The sequence below is a fragment of the Anolis sagrei genome, chromosome 3 (assembly GCF_037176765.1).
Source record: "Anolis sagrei isolate rAnoSag1 chromosome 3, rAnoSag1.mat, whole genome shotgun sequence".
NCBI classification, from domain to species: Eukaryota; Metazoa; Chordata; class Lepidosauria; order Squamata; family Dactyloidae; genus Anolis; species Anolis sagrei.
Window position 1 is genome coordinate 243,831,322 of NC_090023.1, and position 27,120 is coordinate 243,858,441.

At 40.2% G+C, this 27,120-nt stretch overlaps 1 protein-coding gene across 2 annotated transcripts in view; it reads right to left on the reverse strand.

Moving 5' to 3' along the window:
- PLCH1 (phospholipase C eta 1) overlaps nucleotides 1-26,766 on the reverse strand; it is a 155,037-nt gene extending 128,271 nt beyond the window's left edge. For both annotated transcript variants that reach the window (XM_060767660.2, XM_060767657.2), the window contains exon 1: nucleotides 26,634-26,766. The gene's annotated coding sequence lies outside the window, so the exon portion shown is untranslated. The remainder of the gene's footprint in view (nucleotides 1-26,633) is intronic.
- Nucleotides 26,767-27,120: the final 354 nt, after the last annotated feature.

Consider the following 27,120-nt stretch of genomic DNA (forward strand, 5'->3'; position numbering starts at 1 on the left):
TTTCAAGAGTTAAAATTTCCAAAGATACACATAAAGTAAAGTATGCCTTGTAGAGAGAAAAAGCAGGGTATAAATAAACATAATAATAATAGTATTAAACTTAAGTTGCTACCATATTCTTTCAAAAGCCTGTCCACAAACAAATGTTAAGATAAAAAGAAAGACACAAGAAATGTAGAACTAATTCAGTTTGACACAATTTTAACTGCCATGGCTCAATGCCAAGGAATTATTGCAGTTTGGTAAGGCACCAGCACTCTTTGGGAGATAATGTTAAAGACCTTGGAAAACTTAGCACAGCAGGTTAAACCACCAAGCTGCAGTAAATCTTGTCAGTCAAAATGCTGCCAGTTCAAAGCCCAGGTCAGGGTAAGCTCCTGGTCTTTAGCCCAGTTTCCGCTTACCTAGTACTTTGAAAGCAATATGTGAGTAGATAAATTAGGTACAGCTTTTAAAAAGTGGGAGGCATTCTGAGGCACCCATAAGGAATGCCAGCAATTTGATCAAAAAGGATGAAGTTACAAACAAGCTCTTTGGCAAGGAGATGGAGCAACAGCACCCCCCTGTGGCTGGAACGAAGCACAAAAACCTCCAAAGATGCCAAAGTTGGGAAAAAGCCAATATACATGCCTCTATCAAAGTATAATTGTCTGTCTTGATTGTGTATAAAACAGCATTGAATGTTTGCCATATATATATGCTCTGTTATCCGCCCTGAGTCCCCTTCGGGGTGAGAAGGGCAGAATATAAATACTGCAAATAAATAAATACATACATACAGGATATTGAGCCATGGCAATTAAAGTGAAATCATCTTGTATTAATTCTACAGTGTAGATTCGTCCTGAATCTTTAGCACTCCAAGCACGTGTACTGCCACTGAGTTATGGATGTTCCTCGTGACAATAGTTTCAAGAAATAAAGTATTGTCTATCATGTTGAATGAGCAGCCAGAGAAAAATGGAATAAATCAATTTCAGGATTTCAAATTCATAAACTTTACAGGAAATACACAAACACCTCCTGTTTCCAGGCACAGTTCCAAGTCTATTATCTGATTGTTGCAGAAGTGTCTTTTTAAAATGTGAGTAGAAGCTTATATTTAAATTCCCAATACTGTATTTTCCAAAGGTTATTAAATTGCTGTAAATTAGCACTGTTTTAATAGATTTGCCTATTTAATTGGTTTTCAGCTTTTTATGCGAATGACTAGGGTTTCAGCTCTATTTTCTTTTAATTTGTGCTTTTAGCAGCTTTGGTGGGATCATTAAATTGAACATGTAAACTAATCAAATACAGAAAAAGAATGTGAAATGAAACCAATTAGAAATATGGCCATGAAGAAAGGAAAAATGACAAATAATGAGCACATTTTCAAATTTTCAACTCTTCTACAGTTAGGAGAAGACAGGTCAACAATGGATAATATTAAAACCATAAAATCTACATTTATCATGGACATTTCAACCAAAGATAAGAAAATGTTTTAATTGGGCTCTCTTTGGTGCTGTGCTGGCTTCATGCTACATCTGAGGATGCTAAGACAAAAAGAAACACTCAAGGACCCAGATATTTTCCTGATTTATACAAAATGTGCATTGATTGGTTAAGAAGGGAAGAAAAGGATGTATGTATTTATAACACCACAACTGAGATTAATTGTCAATGGTGCATTAGGGGGAAATGTCAATTATTAGTAGATAGTGTCACTAATGACTGGAGGAATATATTAGGGCTGGGCGGTTTCGTTTCGTTAATTCGTAATTCGTTAATAATTCGTTAATTTTTTTCAATTACAAAACGATAACGAACCATTCTGGAGCAATTATTTAAAAAAACGAATTTTCAAAAACGTTTTGTAAATGCTTCGTATTTCGATATTGTATTCGTTTCGTTATTGTTTTGAGGTCATTTCGTTATTATTTCTGCATGTCTGGGCCAGTTTTATGGTTTAATTAGTGAAAAAAAATTATAATATCACACCAACAGTCAACAACAGAGGGAGAGGGAAGCTTCAGAAGGTTTTGGAGGTTTTTTAGCGTATTTCGCGGTCGCGTCCGCCATTAACGAATCGATTCGTTATTGTTTCGGAAATCGATTCGTTAATTTTTTACCATTTACGAAATTTCGTAAATATCGAACTTTTTAAAAGGAAAATTTTGTAATTATTTTAAATATCGAAACAAAAAAAAAACCCAAATACAAATCGATTTTAGAAACAAATTTTTCCGTTGTTACCCAGGCCTAGAATATATTATCAAAACAACTGAGTTTCACATAAAAAATATTCTCCTCCTCCAGTTCTAGACAGTTTACACAATCTTGAATTACAGCTTGAAGCTATACAGATATAATCATGAGACAAGGATCCATAATTCTCAATAACTAATTTGGGTCATTCTCGGGTCAAGATCTCTCCTGACAGCACTATGAATGCAATCCATCAGTGTAATAACATGAGATGGAAGAGAAATGGTCTTGCCAGAGTTGGCTCAATATCAAGACAATTGTAAATTCTAACAGTGTCTTTGATTATAACATGTAAATGAGTAATATATGAAAAATGCATTTAGGAATTGTTCACTTCATATAGACATCAGAGACAGCCAGCTTGGTCTGGATCAGTATGCTACAAAATCTCTTTGCATTCATATAGTCACATCCTTGAAAACATGGGGCAAAATTGTTCAACCACTCATTGGCATTCAAAGCAATGAAGAACATGCAGTTAGTGGATTAGATCCAATTTTGAGTAATCTAGATAATATGATGGTCATGATTGGCATACACCCCATGGTTTTAAATCAGTCTGAGCAACTGTGGAAGCTTTAGGAGATCTTGGAGGACCATAAACCTCCATCACATAAAGAAATCCCCCCCCCCCAAAGACCTTTTAGGATATGGGGAGGCATTTCTGACAGCTTTTTAGACAATCCCTGGTACATCTAGGTCTGTGTTTTCATTAACAATAGAAAGTCATTTCCTGATTACTTCCTCTTTCAAACGCAGGCCTCTCATGAGCCTACATTGGTCCAAACTTTGGTCCCTTCGGAGTACAAAGGGACCAAAAATGTGGCAATAGTACTCCCACATCTCACAGAGGGGACTGGGGGACCACTCATGGCTAGTTATTTTTGAAAAATCCTAATCCTTGGAGGGTACTGGGAAACACATGTAGACACAGGCTGCACTTTACTCCTCTTTTAATTGGATTATTCCCAATTAAGAGCCAAACTACAGTTAGCTCTCCACATTTGCAAGTTTAATTTGTGCAGATCTGATCATCTGTGAATCTCTACCCCCCCCCCCCCCAATCTTACCCTTTACAGTTAACTTCTGCCAAAAGTTGACCATAAATATTCACTGGAGGATCTAGAGATTCCTAAAATGAAAATTTCTCTAAGAATTTGTAGATTTTCCGGTAATCACACCAGAGGATCTACAAATGCTTAGAGAAATGTTCATGGCCAATCTTCAGCAGAAGCTGGCCATAGGGTCATGCCTGAGAACCCTAAAAAGTGCTATCTTCAGGTTAAAAGAAGATATATTTTTATTTGTGCTTTTTCCAATTCTGCAGGGCTCCTGTGCCCCTAACAGCAGCAAATGTGGGGGAATAACTGTAGTACATTTCATCAATATAAATGCATGCTTATGAAAGAACAAATTCAGTACCAACTGCTCTTAAAATCAGCTTTTTGCAACTAAATGTCAATTCTATATAAACCACAGACTGGTGAGCCTATTAGGGTAACACATATTCTTTCTTGGATTATATTCAGTTTTCTCTCTTTCATATCTTACCAAAAGATATCTAGTCAAAGGCTGAAGATAAACTAAATAAGGTTTACACCCACTTTAATGCTCCTCTGTCTTCACAGAATCCTGTGATTAAATGCTGAAAGAATCTGTACTAATCTAATTAGCTTTTACCATCCAATAGATGGGATAAAATGTCTGTAAAAGAAAGCCAGTGACCCTAACATTGTAAAATAGGAAGAAAAGGAAAAAGAGAAAGGAAGGACATGGAGAATTACACAGTACACCCAGAAAAAGGGTGGTTGTTTTCAAAGAACCTTTTAGAGAAGCTGGTCGTTTGTTTGTTACAGTTAAGTGCAGTAGTTCCGCCACATTTGCTTGGATTAGAGGCATAGAGTACCACAAAAGTGGGAAAACTGCAAATATACCAGTAAATAAAAAATTGCAAATACTGTTGCTGCTTTTTTTACTTGAGACAACTCTTCTCTAGGTTTCTGTAGGACCTTCAACATAACTCCATGATAACCATTGGGGTATAATGGCCATAGATTTGTGCAGGATGACCTAGAGAGGGCTTTTTTTCCAGTCAGGTGTAGGATAGCAGTGGAGCTGATAGTAAACATAGCAATTTGTATTTACCATTAAATCTGCAATGCTTAGCTTGCAAATGTGGAGAGACAACTTTACATCTTTCAGGATGCAGGTTGTGCTGTCGCACACTGGGCCTATCTGCAGAGTCCCTGAAACTTAGGACTACAACAAACATTCAATGCAAAGCAAACAAAACTGGAGCTCCTGGTACAGCTGTACCTGCACACAGGTCTTTCCAAGATGATTTGCAGGCCATCTCAACAGGCTTACAAATAATACCAGTTAATGAAACCATAACAAAACAGTATCTAAATTAACACTGCAGAAAGTCAATCCAGATAGAAGAGGTCCCTGACATGAACTTTGCCTTCCCCTTTATTAGCTGGTGACTAGTTGTATTGGAGAAGCCAGGACATAGTATCCCAACTGTAACCAGACCACAGCTTGGGAAAGCTCCTTTTTTAAACTGATACTCCCAAAATTCCAAAATCTATTAATTACACTGATTTGGGAATTCTGAAGAATATAATCCAAATAGAACCTCTTTTAATCTCTGAATCAAGTGCATGTGACTTACTGCTAACTCATTTCTGGCTGACTTGGTCTCTTTCATCTGCTTGCCTTTACCATCATTGCGATGAATTATTTCAAGGATTATCTTATGCCAACACAGCATTTTCTTGAAAGGAAGGTAGAGATTATGAAAACTAAACAAGAACTATACAGGCAGTCCCCGAGTTACAAACATCGACTTACAAATGACTGATAGTTAAGAACGGGGATGAGACAACAGGAAGTGAGAGAAATCTACCCCTTGGAACCAAAATTCACTTCCGAAAGAGTTATTATGGGGAAAACGTGACTCAACTGAAGCTCTATCACTAATCCTTATTTCCACAAGTCAAATTTCTCAAAATCCAATTATCACAAAGACAGAAAGTGAGGTGGAATCTTCTGAACATGGACACAGACAGCAAAACAAACACCACAGTGGTGTTAACGCTTCCCTATGGCATCCAAAACTTGTGTGTGTGTGTTTGTGTGTGGCTGGAGTTACACTTAAAAACATACATTTTCCAACCTACAAACAAAGTATTCATTTTGTTCTTAATAAACCTAAAGAACCTATCTTAGTTGTAACATGGGGACTGCCTATATTCCATTGGTCAAGTGTGTATGCAAAGACATAAAAAGTATTTGCACTTCTTTAGGAGGACATGAACCTTTTCTTCTGGCACTCTGCCTACAATCTCAGTTCAAAGTGGATTGTCTGCAAATAAATGACTGTGTTCGGATAAAATTAGAAAACATGGAGAGGTCTATCAGACCACAATGGGTATGTGGGTATATGCAAACTCACATTCTGTTTTTTCCCAGTAATGGTCCATTCAGAGAGCAATGGTTGAGAGTTGACTAATGGAGACTAGGGTTCAAAACCATATTCAGGCATGGAAACCCGCTGGAAGCCTTGGTGAAATGTGAATTTAGAAGTGCCAGCAATATTGACAATGGATGCCGCCCAAAGAAAGCAACAGTTAAGGCATCAGGACTTTTTCTTGTGGTAAATCCATCACACTGAAACTCAGAGAAAAAGAACTTGGTTGAAGCATAACTTTCCAGACAACCTCGCAATGACAGTGTCCCTGGATTTTCACATACAACACAGGTGTGCCATCCAGTGCAGAAGGTGAGTGCATCTCCAGTACTTGAGGCAATGTCATGACTGGGGGGGGGGGGGGGGGGGGACAGATTATCTGACAACATAACAACAACAACAACAACTTTATTCTTATACCCTGCCACCATCGGGATGTCTTACATATGGGTCAAAATGCCCACAAAACATAAAAATAAAGCAATTAATATAACAAAAACACAATTAAAATAAAAAGCCTTAGTAAAATATATAAATCCAGATAAAAACACAATTAAATAAAATATGAGAATATAAAACAGCAAAATTCATTAAAGTCAAGCTGGGTTCTGATAGCTTCAGAGACACACCTGTTACAAAATTCTCTGTTATTTTTATTTCTCATAATTATTTTGGAGTATTGTGTGGTTTCCGGGCTGTATAGCCATGTTCTAGCAGCATTTTCTCCTGAAGTTTCACCTACATCTGTGGACCACAGATCTTCTGAAGATGTCAGCTTCAGAAGCAAGCGAAACAGCAGGAGAAAACGCTGCTAGAACACAGTCATACAGCCCAGAAACCACACAACACCTCAGTGATTCCTGCTGTGGGAGATTTCAGCACTACATAATGATTTTATTAGTTATGGTTAAGGGGAAAGGAGAAGTCAGCTTCTTGTGAAGATGCTGGAGTTTTAAAATTATAGTCATTTTTTTTTTGTTTCCAACACTTTTCTGAACGTTACCTTTTAACATCACTTTCCATGCATGGATGAATGTGAGAGAAATGAGATTTGCAAATATTAACTCAGGAATTTCCTTTTCTCCCAAACTCAAGACAGGGCAGGGGAAAGGAGATATTTCACTTTGATTCAGCAAAGGTTTTGAATAGAGTAATATATGTATAAATATCAACTCAAATTAACACAAATGTACTAAATGTCCTGTTTTCAAAGTAAATGTAATATCATTTTAAAGCTTTTAGTGTGACTCCAATTTCCTATCTGTCTAACAGTATCCAACTGGTATAGGCAAGCTTTAGTCTTCCAGGTGTTTTGGACTTCAACTCCCACAATTCCTAACACCTTATGATACACATATTTTTTACAGATTTTGTTGTATTTATTTTGTTTCTCTAATCTTCAGACTATTATGTTTTATGTCGTGAAATGTGATGGGACAGTTTATGGGTTTGCAAGCACATTAGCCCACTGAACTGTTTCAAGGAACATGGAATTCTAGGACAGCTCATCTGTAACATACAAGGTCAAAGATACGGCAGCACAGATGGAGCGGAACAATTCTCACCATGAAGGTGGAAAACTAAGTCTGTGTAATCCCTGTCTCATTTCTTTACTAAGGTTCAGAGAGCTTAACTGCATTAAAATGAGAGGTTCTCTGGGTGAAGAGATAACTAATCTAATCTCTTGTCAGTGCCTCTCCAGTTGCCTCCTGCCTTCTGTTTCAACTACCAGTCAAAATGTGTTTTGGTCTGCAGGGAGTTCTATTGATTGGTACAGATGGCGCTTTACAGCTCCCTTCTTCCATTGTCAAAACCCAATGCCAAACATCCCAACTGGAGCAACAGACACATGGCAAAGATTCAAATTGGTTCATTAGTTAATATCATGCAGAATCTTCCATAACCATAGAGCATTATAGCCATCACTGAACCAAAGAAAAATATCACAATAACTAGACTGGATAGACATTTTCTCCTTTTGATGATATTATTGTCATGTTATATTTTCCCCAAGTATGGGAAATCTCTAGATTATACAAATTGTGTATTGCAGAGGTCCTCAAACTAAGGCCCGGAGGCCAGATACGGCCCTCCAAAGTCATTTACTCGGCCCTCACTCAGGGTCAACCTAAGTCTGAAATGACTTGAAAGCACACAACAACAACAACAATCCTATCTCATCTGCCAAATCAGGCCCACACTTTCCATTGAAATACTGATAAGTTTATATTTGTTTAAAATTGTTCTTTATTTTAATTATTGTATTGTCTTAAAGTGTTTTTGTACTACAAATAAGATATGTGCAGTGTGTATAGAAATTAATTTGTATTTTTTTCAAATTATAATCTGGCCCTCCAACAGTTTGAGGGACTGTGACCTGGCCCTCTGTTTAAAAAGTTTGCATACCCCTGGTGTATTGGGATTGGAAGGGATGAAAAAGGTCTAGCCTACTGCCTTCTCACTCTAATCAGCCTTTTCCATCTTACTTTCTAAGTTATTTTTAATTTATGGCAGTTCTAAGGCGAACTTATCCCACTGTTACCTTGCAAGATTTGTTTGGAGGAGGGTTGTCATTGCCTTCCTCTGAGGCTGAGAAAGCAGGGCCTGCCCAAGAAGAATCTGTATGGCTGAACAGAGACTGACACCTTGTCTTCCAAAATTCTAGTCCAGTGCTCAAACCACTGCACCATGGTGGCTCTCTGCTTTGACCCTGAGGGAAAGGCCTGGAAAAATTTGCTGCTGTGTGCATAGAATGAGAAACATGTAAGTTCATAGTGCTGTTTCAGCAATCTGCACACATCTATATCATTTTTTTCTTCCTAGAGGTTCTGCAGACCTATGCAAGCAAAGGTCTGGTTGCCCTGTCGAAAGAGAAGGTGCTACAGCCTGAGGCTTACATATGTACTCTTCCACCTTATCAGGGAAGATGCTTTTTTAGAAGGTGTATCTGAAGGTCAAGGCATGGGTAATGCCACCTAGGAGAGGCTGAGCATGCAACACAGAAGGAGAACTATCAAGAACCACAATGCAAGCTTGGATCCCTAAACAGGGATTACCTATTTTGGTTTTAATCCTAACCAACAGAGATGACCTGGTCAATGAGATGAAAGTAATAGGCCATGTCATCTTGATATTTATTATACAGAGGAAAGAAGAGGCTGAACATAGTCAGACATGTACTCTGCATGCCAAGAACACTGATTTCAGTAAGCTTAGGGAAATATTGGGTAAAATGCCATGGTCAATAATGTTCAAAGGGAAGGGAGGATACTCGCCGCTTTGAGTCGCCTGAGGGCTGAGAAAAGCGGTATATAAATAAAGTAAATAAATAAATAAATATGATGCATGGGTGCTCCTGAAAGGTGACATACTGAAGGCACTGTTGCAATCTATTCCAATGAAGAAGAAAAATAGAATGTGTCCAAGAAAATAGAATGGAAACTCCAAAAGTGTTCAAATAAGCTGAGATATTTTTAAGAGAGTCATACAAGAAATTGAAGAAAGGTGGAATCAAAGCTGAACACTAACATCAGGACTTGTAGGGTCAAGTTAAAACAGCTAAAAATCTTAGGATTGCTAGGGAGGTGAAAAATAAGAAAAATAATATTTTGAGTATGTTTGTAGCAAGAGCAAAATCAAGGAACTGGTAGAGTCACTCTGCATGGAATCTGAAGGCAGAGATTCTCCTCCTCCTCCTCCTCCTTCTGCAGAGCAGACCCATATTAAGGGTATTGGAGTAGTCTGAGAAGTCACCAGATTATTCTCATTATTCTACTGTGGGTTATATTTCTGAAAACTTGATGTAGGTAGCAGAAATACACTTCTATGTGAACAACACATTCAGAACACTGGCTGTAGAACCAGATTTTAAGAAACTTACTTTTGGGACTAAAACTCGTAGAATTTCCTAGCCAAGATAGACAACGGTGATGCTGGTTGGAGATTCAGGGAGTAATATCAAAGAGTCATTTTTCTATGCTCTGCAGAAGACCACTAGGAGAAAGAAGTCTAGTCTAATAAAGCAGACCTACTGCATCAATGGAAGTTATGTAATTCACCAAATAACCCATTAATTCTTATTCTACTCTTATTGGAACTAAGAACTGAATGTAGGGCAATATGTGTAGCTATCATTCCTCTCTACTAAGCTGGAAAGAACTGTGTCCATAAAACTACAAGGGAATATGTCAGGTTTTACAATGCTAATGGGCTTCTATTGGAAATGCTGAGTCATGCATTAACTGTATATAGAACTTCATTTGGGGGAATGTGTTCTGGCCTAGTCCAGGTGATTGTGAATGATGCAATCCTGGGTTTGAATTAAGTCAGTGAGTTGGGAACCAATCAGTGATTGCTATGTGTAAATGAATTGTATATAAGGACGTCATATACCATAAATTCTAATATCAGCCCTGATCTATGTTAATGAAAACACTGGCATGAAAGCTGAACACAAAGTTCTCTCTCTACTTTCCAGTCATAGGAACCCATAGATATTAAAAAAATATCTGAGTACGGTCATTCATTTTAAGTGAAATATCTGTTTTGAGAATGCATCATTTAGTTTGTACTATACAGGGTGTGCTACAAAGGGCTACTGGGAGGGACAATGTGTTTTCACTAAGACCTTCCTGAAAATAACCTTTCATTTACACTTTGCCAGTAAACTAGAAATTAAAAGGAAGGTGAAATTTGTTGAGCCATGAAACTCATTGGTTGTTCTTGAACAAGTCACTATTTCACAGCATCACCTCCCACACATGGTTTCTGTCAGGCTAAAAAGTGGGGAGGAAAGGAAAATGATCTTTAGATCTTCGTTGGAAAGGCACAATACATGCTTAACAAAGAAATGAGAGCTAGAGTAGTCATTTGAATGGTGGAAGAGGACACCAGGGGACCAAAGTAGCAATATCTGCTCAGTCAAAGGAATTCACTGTTGGACCAGGGGCAAGTCATATTGTCTCAGCCCCAGGAGAATGTAATAGAGAAAATCACTGTGAATACAATATAGCATGCCAAGAGAATGTAATAGAGAAAATCACTGTGAATACAATATAGCATGCCAAGAAAATGCCATGGAAGCTTCAGTTTAGGGTCATCATAAATCAGAAACACCTTGAAGGAGCACAACAATAACACATAAATAATAATATTCACACTCTGTTTGGCTGCAGGAAATATGTTCTGATGTAAGGGAATAAATAATAATCATTATGACATGGGCTTCCCAACTCCTTCATTAAGGACAGAGCTGCCTCCTTATAGGGTTGCAGACAGTTAGTAGGGGAGCTGCCAACCTCTTAGAACTTGGAAGAAGAACATTCTGGAGTACAACTCATAGTATCCTTTAGCCAGATGCTGCCTGGGAAATTTTGGATGTTGTCATAAAAAGTTACTATTCTAAGCTCTGCTCATTCCTCCTGGTTGCTCCTTTTGCATTTGTGCCTCCCTGTGTTCCCCCTTCCTAAATATACTTGCATTTATGTGTGTGTGTGTGCGTGCACACACACCTATAATGCAATCTCTTGGAGATGGGATGCAATTCTTGGAGATGGGATGCAAATCTCCAATCTCTTGGAGATGGGATGTAACTGTTTCATATATACTGTACTTTAAAAATCAAAGATCTAATTTCCCTCACAAATTAAAAATAAAAGCATGCCACCTGTCTGAAATCACACTTTTCTGTGCAGGAAACCTTAATATGAAACCAAAGGAAAAGGAGCAGAAGTAATCTACAGCAATGTTTCCAAAACAGAGCTACCTAATTAAGGGTCTAGTCATAGCTGAAGGAAAGTGTGACAGGGAAGTGAGAAACTCAGTTTTTTAAAAGTGTATTATATAGTCAAAGTGCCAGATATCAGAGAAAACTGGAAATAATATAAGAAGGAAGTTGTAACTAACTTTTCCAAGGAACTTCCTCCTTTACATAGAGCTCCTGTGGTTGTGGTATTTTATTGCAATTGTGTCAGTACATGCCAATTTTGATTCTGTCTTTTCAAAATTCTGAGCATACAGATCCTAAAAAATAAAAGCTGGGCCTAACAGCAGGAGCTCACTCTGCTCCCCAAATTCAAACCTGTGACCTTTCGGTCAGCAAGTTCAGCAGCTCAGCGCATTAACCCACTGCACCATCAGGAGTGGAAATATGGTATTTTAGAATACCATATTTCAGATTTCAGGATTCCAGGTAAGGGCTCACCCTGATTTGAAAAACCTCAGCCAGTCAAATCAGGAAGCCATGAGTGAAATGGACCACTGAAACAGAAATGCCTTATTTAAAGCCTATCAACAAAGAGTTAATATTTTCCACAGGAAGGTCATGTGACCAAGCTGTACACTCAATATGTGACTCAGAGCTTAAATTGAAATTTGCAAATTAATCAGTGAAGCTTTCATGCACTTTTGCACAAGCTATACAGATGGTATACCCTGCAACACTAGTCATTGCTCACTGACATGTGAAGAGGTCATTCATCTTAATTGTCACTCAGTATAAAACAAATTTACATTTTAACCTATGCAGAGTGATTGGTCACTAAGTAGTAACAAAGAAACAACCAACATTTACAGGAAAATCTTGCCTCAAGGTGTGCAAATTCATCTAAGGGTTGCTTTCACAAGTGGTTTATTCAGAACCACATTTGCAATTCCTACATTTGCAAATAACAATCTAAACTGTCGGGTATATAAGAACTCATTTTATTTAGTGACTATATTTATTCCATCTGACCAACAGTAAAATAAAACAGCATTTATTACTTTCCTAAGTATACTAACTAGCTGTTTGTTACTCTTGTTAAATGGAGGCAATGAGTTGTAATCATTTTGCAAGTAAATTACAAGATGATTTTGATTTGTCTTAAAATTTTGTCAGCCAAACACCAATTATCTCTTCTCACCCTTACTCTCCCTGCATACAACACTGCTGCACATTCAGGGTCTGTTTATTTGACCCTGATTTCTTTAGGAGGATATTCCATATGACTATCAAAGCTTTAAAAGCCTGTGGGACTTTGGTCTGCATCAAAAGGAGTAGTGTCTAGACCAGTGGTTCTCAACCTTCCTAATTCCACGACCCCTTAATACAATTCCTCATGTTGTGGTGACCCCCAACCCACAAATACTCAATATGCCCAAATGTGAACACTGTTGGGAGTTTGGGGAAAATAGACCTTGACATTTGGGGGTTGTAGTTGCTGGGATTTCTAGTTCACGTACAATCAAAGAGCATTCTGAACCTCACCAACAGTAGAATTGGGCCAGACTTCCCACACAGAACTCTCATTACCAGCAGAAAATACTGTGTATCCTGATGGCCTTTGGCGACCCCTCCGACACCCCATCATGACCCCCCCAGGGGTCCCGACCCCCAGGTTGAGAAACACTGGTCTAGACCAAAGGAGTAATGGTGCCTCTCGATCCTGCTTTGATCAGACCTCACCTGGAATACGGTTTCTAATTCTGGGCAACACAATTTAAGGGAGATAGTGACAACCTGGAATATGTGTGAGGGTAACTAAAATCATCAAAGGTTTGGAAACCATGCACGATGAGGAGTGGCCTAAAGAGCTGGGTATGTTTAGCCTGCAGAGGAGAAGGTTGAGAGGAGACATGATAGCCATGTTTAAATATTTGAAAAATAAGAAAGAGAGAGCAGACTTGTTTTCTGCTGCCCTGGAAATTAGGGCAGCAGAAAACAGGAAATGAGATTCCACCTGTATGTTAGAGAGAACTTCCTGATGGTAAGAGCTATTCAACTGTGGAAATGGCTGCCTAGGAATGTGGTAGAAGCACCTTCCTTGGAGGCTTTTAAACTGAGGCTGGATGGCCATCTGTTGGGATACTTTGATTGTGCTTTTCCTGCATGGTGGGGATTGTACTAGATGACCCATGTGGTCTCTTCCAACTCTATCATTCTGTGATTCTAACAGCCAAGTGTTCCATAAGGTGAATATCTTCAGTGCTACATCAAGGGTGGACAATTGTGGCACTCAAAAAAATCCTAAATTACAATCAACACAGGGAATAGTACAGATGTTGCAGTATAAGTGTTGAATGTATGGAAATTGCAGTACAACTTTTGAAGAGACAAAGTATCTATCCAGAGTCAACTTGAGTCAAAATATATTTCTGGCCACTCAACTGCCCTATGAAGAAGAGAACAAAAAGTGCTGACTGTAACAGAAGAGCCTTTTCTATCTCAGAAGATGATCTATCAGAGGGAGCCACAATCACTAAATCAGTTCACAAAAGAAAAGACATTGCACCTATGAGACAAAGTGAAACCTTTGCAACAGATGACAATGCAACCCACACACACAGTTCAAGTCTTCCAATCACAACCAGTTAGTGCTTCCTCTGCTGGTGATGATTATTCTCATTCCCAACCCTCCCTGTTCCACCAGGGTTGGTAAGACTTTTTGTTTCCTTGCCAGAGCAGAAGATAAATGGCACATTAAAGGTGCTATCCAAGGTGCTAAACCTAATGAGATGATAGGATGCAAAACCCGAGTGAGCTTCTTTGCCATCTCACTAAAACATACAGTGGCTCCAGTGCTACACTAACACGGGAACCTGAAGCTGCCACTGGTTGCCCTGAAGACTCCTCCTGATGATTTTCCCCCTATGACCATTAAAGGAGAAAAGTGCCTGCTGGCATCAATATTTATTTATTTCTATGTTTACTTCCCTTACTTGGCATTGTACATAGTGCTTTACAAGTAAAAGAACAACAAAGCAGTTCCCTGCCCTCAGGCTTATAATCTAATTAAGACATGACACAAAAGGAAACAGGGGTGACAGTGTAGAGAGGATTATGTCCAGCAGATACTGGCTCTTCTTCTCTCCTTCTGAGGTCAGGGCAGTGGCTATTGGGATGAATGGAGGGCCTTTTATATGCTTCTGGGTCTGAGCATGATGGCGCTGTGCCTGCCTTTTTCTCCCTCATTCAAGGCCAGTTGGTGCCAGTTGGGATGGATAGAGGGAAGGCCTTTCATTCATTTCTGGGTCTAAACATGATAAAGCTCTTTCCCTTTTTCTCCAAAGATTGGGCAGCAGAGGCACCTGGTATGGAGAGAAAATGGAACCTTGCTCAAAAAGTCGTCCTTCCACAAATGTGTTGTGGATGAAATAGCCAAATAAACTCTAATGCACGGCACATGTGTAAGGTATTTTAACTGTAACTCCACATTCTGAAGACTTGTGTACAGTACTGCCCACTCCTACTGATAAAGCAGTAACAAAAAAAGAGAGATGGGAAGAGGCAACATGTCCTCCTACCCGATGGAGAAAGTCCTTCTTATCAAAACAGCCAACGTAGATAGCAACGGGGTGAACCTCTGCAATGTTTGACCGTTTTCAGACTCCAAAGAGCAATATCTGAATCTTTAAAGCAGACTAAAAGCAGGTATAGCTTGTTATTAGCAGGTCATGAATTAATTGTGGTCAACTCTTCTCCATTTTGTGTCCTTCTAATGTTAACTATAGGGGCACCTTCCAACCTTCAAAAAACACATGCACATATGTTTGAAATATTCAAAAGTGCCCACTTCTTTAAGTGTGAATGTGAGGTCATTGGATGGAGGTAACAGAGACAACATAGACAAAAATAAAAGCTTTCCATTACAACTAAAGTTGTGAAGAGAAGATAACACCTTACTCATAGACTCACAGAATCATAACATTGGAGGAGACTCAAAGAGCCATTCAGTCGATCCCCCTGGCATGCAGAAAAAGCACAATTAAAGCACCCTCAACAGATGGCCATCCAGCCCTTGTGGGGGGGGGGAGCCAAAGCACCCCCAACTCTTACTATCAGGAAGTTCTTCCTACTGTTTACATGGGATCTTTTTCCCTGCAATTTGAATCCATTGCTCCATGCCCTTGCCTCCAGGCAGCAGAAAACAAGCTTCCCATCCTCAATGTGACATCCTTTCAAATATTTAAACATAGCTATCATGTTCCCTTTCAGCCTTCTTTACTCCAAGTTAAACATACCCAGCTCCCTCAGCTGTAGAATTGATCACAATACAGTCAATCACCTGATTACTCAGTCTTGATGTAACCTGTAAAAGTTTGATGCAACAAGAACTGACAGTTGTTGGCTTTATATAATGCCCAAAAAGATCAAATACAGTAAGACTAAAGGCACATACCAGACATGAAAAAAACTAGTTATTATTGCACTTCTGCAAAACTCACAATTGCATTTATTGAGAGCATGAACTACATGTTTACATTGCAACTCCCATCATGCCGCTCCATCTGCTATAATGTATAGAGTGGATGAAAGTTGTAAACTCAGCACATTATGAGGTTTGGACATTCCCCATCCCTCATAAAGATGGAGTCAGAATAGGAATTCTCTTTCCTAGATTCTGCAGAACATTTTGGATCAGGTTATTATGAACCTGATGCTTTTTTCTCAGAAAATCTTTCATGCAATTTTTTACAGGCTTGAAAAGGGGTTGATTTTTAAGCAACTATGGTAAAGTATACCAACCTTCCCACTGCATGAATGCTTCCAAATTTTAAGCTTGAGGAGGCTGGTCAGTTTAATAAGACAAAGCCCCCACAGGGTGAAGGCACAAAGGCATTTACTCTATTTCCTAGACAACCTCACAAGCCGAGTTGGTATTCTTAACCGAATGAATCATACACATTGAGAGTCAGAACCACCAGCTGATGTCAGCTTTACAAAAATATGTCCTGTGAATGAAAGGGAAGGAGAGAGAAAATTTCTTTTAATACATCATTTCTATCCTGCAGAAAAATCCACATATTCTTCTGCAATAGAGCTTATATGAAGCCAGCAAGAGTTTTCCTGTCAAAAAACAGTACAGAAGAAATGACTACATGAAGGTATGGGATTTAAAACCAGGTAAACTGAAAAATTTTGGAAAACTAAAAGAGAAGGGTGTCTCTTTCAGGATGTCAAGACGTTAGTTGCCTGGATGGCTGTTACTGAGATTCCAAGCATAGCTCTGTGGTCCCTACATTTTCCTTGTTTATAAAGCAACACAAACTTCATATAAGAAGCCAACAGGAGCAAAAATAGGATGAAATGTTTTCATTTTACCTCATAAAAAAGAAGCCAGATATTTTACAGCAATCATACAAATCGACATATACTTCAGCAGAAAGGAATAACACAAATATCATACACCAAAGAACGGAGCTACTTTTAAAACAAGAGCAAAAAGTTACCTTTCAAAAGCAACATAGAAAGTGGGATAAAGTTATTTATTTACTTTATTTATATAGCGCTTTTCTCAGCCCTCAGGTGACTCATCCTTTATTGGTGTAAGGATAGCATTTTCTAGTTACTTTCAAGGTATTTTCAGGAGTATTCTGTCATTTCTTATTATCAATCATAAGGAACTTTTTAAAGTATCAAAGTGAAACTAGCAATGTAACAAGGCACTTTTAAACTTTGTAACATGTAATGAAGATGATTACTGCAAACATTAGGATAGTAGTGGAAACAAATTACTTTTAAAAATAACATTCCAAGCTCTATCCTACACATATGTAATCAAAACAGTAATGACAAGAAGACAAATGTATTTTTTTCTCATTTCTCTTTGTACCAGCTTCCTTTGTACTTTCATAGTGTTTATATTTATGTATGTATTGTTATATTGTGAATAATAAAGAACTACGCTTCTGATTGTATCTTAATCTGAGTTTCTTTCAGAGAAAAAAGAGGGATATAAATAAATAATATTTGTTCAGGATTGTTATTCAAGGAATACAATGCTTATGGGGTCTGAATAATCGTTAAAAGTGGTCTTGATAAAGACCGTTGGTGTTTGTCCATTTCTGGAGGGGGAAAAACACACCTCTAGGTTAAAATGTTGTGAAGCAATGCTTTTGAGTTAAATCTCTAAATATCTCAGTGTCACCTTAGATCGAACACTAACATTTAGAAAACACTGCAAACACCAAGCACACCATAGCTGCACGCTATAATGTCCTGCAGAAACTTACTAATAGCACATGGGGTGCAGACCCAAAATTAGTAAGACCATCAGCCCTGGCCTTGTCTTACTCAACTGCTGAGTATGCTTGCCCATCTGGCAGAAATCTGCCCATGCGAAGTAGGTGAATATAGCACTGAATGAGACATGTAGAATAATCACAGGATGTCTTAAACCTACACCTGTTGATAGACTATAAGCTAGCTGGCATTGTCCCCCCCCCCAACCCCCACCCCCATCCCAATGTGCGACGGGAAGTTGCTTCCAATTACAACAGAAATAAGGTTGAATACTGTGAAAGCCAGCCATTGTATGGATATCAGACTCCTCCCAGTAAAATTAAATCAAGGAAAAAGTTTCATGAGAACCACTACTCCTCTAAATATTCCTCCAGCAACAACAAGAATATGCCTGTGGGCAACAAAATCAGGCAATTCCAACTATGAGGCAAACCAAGAATGGGCAACTTGGAAGTCCCTGAGCAGACTCAGAAGTGGAGTGGGCAGATCAAGACAACCTGGCAAAATGGCACAACCTAGAAGAATCCTCTACCTTATGCATTTGTGGAGCAGAACAAGCAACTTAGAATCTGTATGCTTGCCCACAATGCCCTGCCTCACGCACAGAGGAAGAACTGTTAAAGCTAAAGACAATGCAGTCACTATTACCTGTTTTTTGTCTAAAATAATTTAACTGCTTGTGCTCCCTTTATTTTATTAGTTTTATACTTATTTATTTATGCAATGCTTTTGGGACCTCTGGTGGCACAGTGGGTTATACCACTGAGCTGCTAAACTTGATGATCAAAAGGTTGGTGGTCTGAATCCAGGGAGCAGGGTGAGCTCCCACTATTAAGCCCAGCTTTTGCCAACCTAGCAGCTTGAAAACATGCAAATGTGAGTAGATCAATAGGTACCACTTTCTGCGGGAAAGTAACGGTGCTCCATGCAGTAACTGTGTCCTTGTAGGTGTCTACGGACAACAGGTGAAAACTTGGATATGGAGATTGACTTTCAACAAGTGAGTCAATATTCTGTGATATGGATGGACGACGACGAATGACGAACAACGAATTTACTGTGACGACTGACCATTGTAATTATGTGATTGCATTTTGCTATTTTAACGTTTTAGTGTAATATGTAATATGATGTTTTTAATGACTGTTTGCGATATTACTGTTGGAAACCGGCCCGAGCCCCTCGACAGAGGAGAGAAGACCGGTATACAAAATTGCTAAATAAATAAATACGGACAATGCTGGCTCTTCGGCTTAGAAATTGAATTGGACACAACTAGACAATGTCGGGGAAGCCTTTACCTTTAGAAACGAAATAAATAATTAAGGTCTGAATAAAAACTACAGTATGTGAATGTCGGACACAAATTTTATTGATAATAAACGATTTTATGGTGGAGCAACACATTAAACCTCTGAGCTGCTGAACTTGCTGACCAAAAGGTTGGTGGTTTGAATCCGAGGAGCGGGGTGAGCTCCCCCTGTTCAGCCCAGCTTCTGCCAACCTAGCAGTTCAAAAACATACCAAGTATGAGTAGATCAATAGGTACTGCTTCTGTGGGAAAGGTAACGGTGCTCCATGCAGTCATGCTGGCCCCATGACCTTGGAGGTGTCTATGGACAACGCTGGTTCTTCAGCTTAGAAATGGAGATGAGCACCACCACCCAGTTGGACATGACTAGGGGAAACCTTTACCTTTTTTAAACCAGATTTTAATGTGCTCTAATCTTATGTGTTTTAATATATGCACATTAAAGATTCTATGTTTGTATATTTTAACTATGTTGAGCCCTGCCTTGAGGACAAGTAAGTAAGAAATTATAATTATAATGAATTACTCATGCAGTTGAAAGGGTCACTCTGCCCGTTTTCTTCACTGGGAACACAGCAATACAGTCACAAAGACGTTCCCCAACTACTTTTCAGGAAGTGGTAAAACTTTGAGAGTTACCTGGGGCCATTTTTTTAAAAGATCGTCAATAAAAGTGTTCTTGCTTGATCATAGTAATGGTTGGCAGCTTCAAGGAAGCAGGAAGAACAAAGGCAGAGCCAGCCAAGAGCTGCAAGGACTATTGACACAAGAACCTAAGCCTATTGACATGCACCAAATGTAATGTTGTTGGTAAACATGCCCTGCTAGCTAGGACTAAGGCTCTCTTTAGAAAGACAAGCAAAAAGAGACTTTTCCAAGCCTTCATATTGGCCCTCTAAGCTCTAGGTCTCAGCTGACCAAAGTCTTAAAGAGGTAGGGTGGGGAGACAGGCGGCCAACAGGAAAAGCTATCAAGCCTTCTTCAAAGGCTAACCTTTTGCTCTGCCTTTCCTATCCTAGACTCATCTGTTTAATACATAAGTGTACACTGCAGAGGAGAGGAACTTGGAAATTGCACCTAAACTTCTTTCTATAACCTTTGAGGTCACCCTTGAGAACACCCTACTGCATGAGAGATCCATCAAACCCATCACACTCCTGGCTTTGTTTATCTATAACCTCATCCCATATTTTAAATAAAAGAATCACCCAGAGGGTTTGGTCCCACTTAAAATGTTTTTGAGTGAACGGTCACTGATAAGAAGACCACTCTATTCTTTTTTCTTTTTTAAAAAAATGATTTTAAAGAGAAATATATTAATTTCACTGCCCATTCTGCATGTTTACATGGAGTGCATCTACAACGTAAGGGTTAATGCAACTTGACATCCCTTTAACATAGCTCAGTGCTATGGACTCCTGGGAGTTGTAGCTTTACAACATTTTCAGGCATCTCTAACAAATAGTGCTGGTGACTCATCTGACTACACCTCCCATCATTCCATAGTGTTGAGCCAAGGGAATGAAACTAGTATCAAGATTATCTTTACAGTGTAGATTGATGCGGTACCAGCACTATTTGGGAGTTGTAGTTTGATGAGGCACCAGCACTATTTGGTACTAAAAGTAAAGGTTTCCCCTTGACGTTAAGTCTAGTTGAGTCCAACACTGGGGGGGGGGGGTGCTCATCTCCATTTCTAAGCTGAAGAGCCAGTGTTGTCCACAGACGCCTCCTAAGTCATGTGGTCGCCATGACTGCATGGAGCAGTTACCTTCCTGCCGAAGTGGTACCTATTAATGTACTCACATTTGCATGTTTTCAAACTGCTAAGTTGGCAGAAGCTGGGGCTAACAGAAGGAGCTCACCCAGCCCCCTGGATTTGAACCACCAACCTTTCGGTCAGCAAGTTCAGCAGCTCAGTGGTTTAACCTGCTGCGCCACAGGGGGCTCCACACTATTTGGTAGAGTACACTAAAGAAGTTGTGAAACTACAACTTCCTAGCATTGAACCAGAGCAGTTAAAGTAGTGTCAAGTTGCATTGAATCTATAGTGCAGTTGTACTCTTTGACTGCCTTATTAATTCAGCACAACCCATTTCCCAAGCAAGCATGGATAAGGGCTTATAAGTCACCATACAAATATATATATATATATATATATTTAAAAATCAATATACAATTTAAAACTTTACACTGAAGTTGGGAGAAAATCTGTAGTAAGGCTGCAGGTCTATACACATGATGTAAGAGCAACTACCTCAAAGCATTTTTTGCTAAGAAAACCATATGAAATTCATGGGGTTGACTTGAAGGCACAAATCCAACTGAAGTCAAAGGTTAGACATGGATGTGCACCATAAACCTGAAGTCATGTAACTCTACCAGCATATATACAGAAAACAAAATCAACATGCCAATTATGTTTATTTTTAAAAGTCACATGACTTGCCAGAAGAACATGCACACCTTCTTCCTACCTTAAAAGAGTATCTGTTTAGAACTATAGCTCTCTGCAAAGTGACCCTTACACATTCCTAAGTTCAACTAAAGTTAATAACACTTGCCGTTATAGAAGGTGATAGAGTCAGAGATCAAAAGAGCAACTCTACACATTGACTTTTCAAATAAAACAAATTAGTTTATATCATTCTAATGGTGGTGGTAACAAGTTAGCATTTAAATCAGGCATGGGCAAACTTGGGCCCTCCAGGTGTTTGGACTTCAACTCCCACAATTTCTAACAGTCTCAGGCCCCTTCCTTTTCCCCCTCAGCCACTTAAGTGGGAGTTGAAGTCCAAAACACCTGGAGGGCCCAAGTTTGCCCATGCCGGATTTAAACAGTGCTTTCCAAGTCCCTCAAGGCGCAACTACATATCTTGTAGTCAACTGCTTTGAAATAATCCCTCCAAAAGTAGAAGGATTTACTTCTAAATGAACAACCTTAAACTTTCACTGGTTATCCTTGATTTGGCACACTTACTAAAAAAAAAAGGAACACAACACTTAACCATAAATTGCAGGTTTACTCCCATCAACCTAGGAAGCAGCTTATTCTGCCTTTTCACGGATTTATTAGTAAGGCTGCATTTAAACAGCATAATTAATGCAGTTTGACGTCAATTTAACAATCCTGGCTCAACACAATTGAATCTTGGGATTTGTAGTACAGGGAGGCAACAACACTTGTTTGGCAGAGAAGGCAAAGGGCCTTGTAAAACTACAGCTCCCAATGATTCCAGAACAGTTAGCAATAGTGGTTCAAACATTAATTCTACTGGGATGTTGTAGGTTTTTCAGGCTATATTGCCATGTTTTAGAAGTATTCTCTCCTGATGTTTCACCTGCATCTATGGCAAGCATCCTCAGAGGTTGTGAGAATGCTTGCCATAGATGCAGGTGAAACATCAGGAGAGAATGCTTCTAGAACATGGGCCATATAGCCCGAAAAACCTACAACAACCTGGTGATTCCAGCCATGAAAGCCTTTGACAATACATTAATTCTACTGTCTCTAGAACAGTGTTGCTCAAACTCTACTCCTCCAGGTGTTTTGGACCTCACCTCCCACAATATCCAACAGCTGGTAGGTTGGCTGGGGTTTCTGGGAGCTAAAATCCAAAATACCTGGAGAAACAGAGTTTGAGAAAGATTGCTCTAGAACAGTGGTCCTCAACCTGTGAGTTCCCAGATGTTTTGGCCTTCAATTCCCATAAATCCTAACAGCTGGTAAGCTAGCTGGGATTCCTGGGGGTTGTACACTAAAACATCTGGGGACCCATAGGTTGAGAACCACTGCTCTAGAAGATGCTCCATAAGACCGAGAGCAGGCATCTTCAAACTGCAGCCCTCCAGCTGTTTGGGCCTTCAACTCCCAGAATTCCTGACAGTTTGTTAGGGCTTCTGGGAGTTGGGAGGCCCACGTAGCTGGTGAGCTGCAGTTTGAGGATGCCTGGCCTAAAGTAATGGTTCTGCACTAATACCATGCATGATGCTGTGTCAGAAGTGAGATATAAATCCACTCGGATCCACATTAAAGCACTATGATTCCACTTTAAACGCCATGGTTCCATCCCATGCATACCAGGATTTGCAGTCTAAGGAATTGTTTTACTTGCACAGTGTGAAAGTACCCTGGGGCCTCTATGTCCATGTCCAACTCCAGTGGCTTAGACCTCAACTTTAGAAAACTCAAGTCTGCCTGGATGGGTTTCATTGACTATGGGTGCATTCTACACTGTAGAATTAATGCAAATTGACACCACTTCTACAGCCCTGGCTCAATGCAACGAAAGCATGGAAGTTGTAATTTAGGAAGGCACCATCACTCTTTGGCAAAGAAAGCTTAAGGTATTTAAATCTATAAGCCCCATTTTTTCATGTCAGGAGCAACTTGAGAAACTGCAAGTTGCTTCTGGTGTGTAGTTAAAGTGGTATCACACTTCATTAATTCTATAACGTAAATGGACTGTAATTATACATCTTTGGGCAAAAGCACCAGAATTCCCCAACAACGAATGTTAATACTAGTTGCACTAATGGTAAGGAGGATTCTGGATCTTGCAGTCTCAGACATTAAAGCTTTATAAATGGAATATGTGAACCAGTTGTCTCCAAACAAATGCTTCGGGGGTTAGGAAGCCTGCCTTTCCTTGTGTGTGACTCTCTGGACAAGACAACCAACTAAATGAGCTCTCCAACAGCTTTATGGCTACTCCCCCCTGCAGAGAATGGCACTGCCCAACAGAAAGACTGTTCTGGTGAGGAGACTCCACACGTTGATGATTTAGAGAAGGGAAGATGCTCTGTATTGATTAGGCCAGAAGGAGGGAAGGTTGAGGGGGGTGAGGGAGATTCCCCCTCCCCAAGAGGCCACGCCACCGTGACCCTTTTTCCAGGAGGGAAAGCAGATGGGAGACAATAAAAACAACCTCCTGCCCTTCCCTTTTGGCCCACCTCTGGCCTTTTGCCAAAACTGGGCTGCTTGGTGGTCGACACTCTTAACCCTAAAACAACCCATTCAAAGGAAAGAGAAGCACCATCTCCACCCCCACCCATTTTAGGTGACCTCCGAAATGATGATTCTGCTAGAGTACATTTATGCTGCAGAATTAATGCAGTTTGACCCCACTTTAACTGCCACGGCTCCATGCTATGGATGTTTGGAAGGGAGAAGGATTGTTTTCTGCTGCCTTAGAGACTAGGACTCAGGCAATATGAGGCATTGCTTTCAAATTACAGGAAAGGAGATTGGGAAGAACTTCCAGACTGTAAGAGCTGTTCAGCAGTGGGACTCTACAGTGTAGATGCACCCCTGGGCACAATATTTTGTGGTAAGCAGGTCCAATTGGGCTACTCAGGAGTAAGTCCCTCAGTTGCCCAGATGGTGGAAAATTGGAGAGTTTGGATGCATCTATACAAGTCATGGATAAGCTTTGGCCCTCTGGGTGTTTTGAATTTCAATTCCCACTATTCCTAACTGCTGGTGGGCTGTTTGCGCATGTCTGATCTCCACTCTATAGCAGGGTTTCTCAACTGGGGAGTCGAGAGGGGGTGTCAGAGGGGTCACCAAAGAGCACCAGAAAACACAGATTTTCTGTTGGTCATGTAAGTTCTGTGTGGGAAGTTTGGCCCAATTCCATCGTTGGTGGGGTTCAGAATGCTCTTTGATTGTAGGTGAACTATAAATCTCAGCAACTACAACTCTCAAATGCCAAAGTCTATTTTCTCCAAACTCCACCAATGTTCACATTTGGGCATATTGAGTATTCATGCAAAGTTTGGTCCAGATCCATGGTTTGAGTCCACAGTACTCTCTGGATGTAGATGAACTACAACTCCAAAACTCAAGGTCAATGCCAACCAAACCCTTCCAGTATTTTCTCTTGGTCATGAGAGTTTTGTGTACCAAGTTTAGTTCAATTCCATTTTTTGATTGTAGGTGAACTATAAATCCCAGCAACTACAACTCCCAAATGACAAAACCAATTCCCTCCCCCAAACCCCACCAGTTTTCAAACTTGGGGTTTGGTCCAGTGAATGAAAATATACCCTGCATATCAGATATTTACATTACAATTCAGAACAGTAGCAAAATTACAGCTGAGAAGTAGCAACGAAAATAATTTTATGGTTGAGGGTCACCACAACATGAGGAACAGTGTTAAGGACGGCATTAGGAAGGTTTAGAACCACTGTTAATGCAGTTTGACCCCACTTTAAATTGCCATGGCTTAAAGATAGTGATTCCTGGGGTTTGTAGCTCAATCCAGCACCAGCACTCTTTGGCAGGGAAAGCTACAGACCATGTCATACTACAACTCCTTGGATGCCAAGGGGCACAGCTACACTTTGGAATGGATGTAGTTTGATGCCACTTTAACTGTCATGGCTCTATGATGGGGAATTATGGGAGTTGTCATGTTACAAAAGGTCTTCAGCCTTCTCTGCCAAAGAGTAATGGTGCCTCACTGAACTATAATTCCCAACATTTCATAACATCCATCCATGGCAGTTAAAATCAAGCTGCATTCATTCTACAGTGTAGATCAGTGGTTCTCAACCTGTGGGTGTTTTGGTGTTGTTGTTTATTCGTTCAGTCGCTTCCGACTCTTCGTTACCTCATGGACCAGCTCACGCCAGACCTCCCTGTCGGCCGTGGCCACCCTCAGCTCCTTCAAGGTCAAGCCAGTCACTTCAAGGATGCCATCCATCCATCTTGCCCTTAGTCGACCCCTCTTCCCTTTTCCTTCCATTTTCCCCAGCATCATTCTCTAAGCTTTCCTGTCTTCTCATTATGTGTACAAAATACTTCATCTTTGCCTCTACTATCCTTCCCTCCAGTGAGCAGTCGGGCTTTATTTCCTGAAGTATGGACTGGTTGGATCTTCTCGCGGTCCAAGGCACTCTCAGAACTTTCCTCCAACACCAATTTTGGTGTTAAACTCCCAGAAATCCCAGCTGGTTTACCAGCTGTTAGGGTTTCTGGGTGTTGAAGGCCAACATATCTGGGGACCCACAGGTTGAGAACCACTGTGTAGATCCACCCAAAGATTCAGGACAGAAATTCATGGGCTCCACTAAGGATCTGAGGACAAGCTTAGGTGGATCAGGCCCAGATGGAGGTTTGCTCTTAAAGCAACAGCACCAGAAACACCAGTGGGCTTCTCAACCTTCTCCTTCCCTGCGGGCTCCAACACTGAGGTCGCCCACCAGACAGCCTCTCCCAACTCCCAATCGCTTTGAGAATAATGGGAGGTGTAGTCCAAGGAGTCGGCAACTATACCTTCACCTGCTGAAGCCAAAGGGAGCATCCCACAATGATTCAATGCTATAGAACAGGTGTGGGCAAACTTCGTCCCTCCAGGTGTGTGGGACTTCAACTCCCACAATTCCTAACAGCCTACCGGCTGTTAGGAATTGTGGGAGTTGAAGTCCAACACACTTGGAGGGACGAGGTTGTCCAAGCCTGATCTACACCAAAGGATACATCCAAAGCCTTTGAGCAACAGAAGTGAAAGTGGAGTCCAACTGTAGGGGTTCAGGATGCGCCCTAGAAGCCACCTTCGCCTCCCACGCTCAGGGGAAGGACCCGCACTCACCTCCAGGCTCCCAGCTTCCTTTCCCTTCCCTCCTTTCGGGGGTCCCGAAAGCGAATGCCCCTTCTCCTCCTCCTTCCCGCTCCGCCGCCCACCAGCTCCGCTTCGGCTGCCGCCACAACCTGCTTTCCCATTCAAACACACAACAAGCCGCCCTCGACGGCTTCTCGGTGAGAGGGAGGACCCGGAGTGGAATTCCCCCAACCGGGAACGGAGCCACCTCTTCTTTGTTTCTTTCACAGTTTTTACTTCAACACAGTTTTTACTTCAACACAGTTTCAGTTATGTTGCATCTACAGCTCCACCTTGACTCCTGTGCTATTCTAATAATATAATATAATATAATATATTGTATATACATATAATATTTATAATATTATAATGTAATGCAATATAATATAATTATATATTTATATTACATGTCATATTACTTATTTATTTATTTGTCGTGTCAGGATAACCAGTCAAATTATATTACATTTCTAACAGA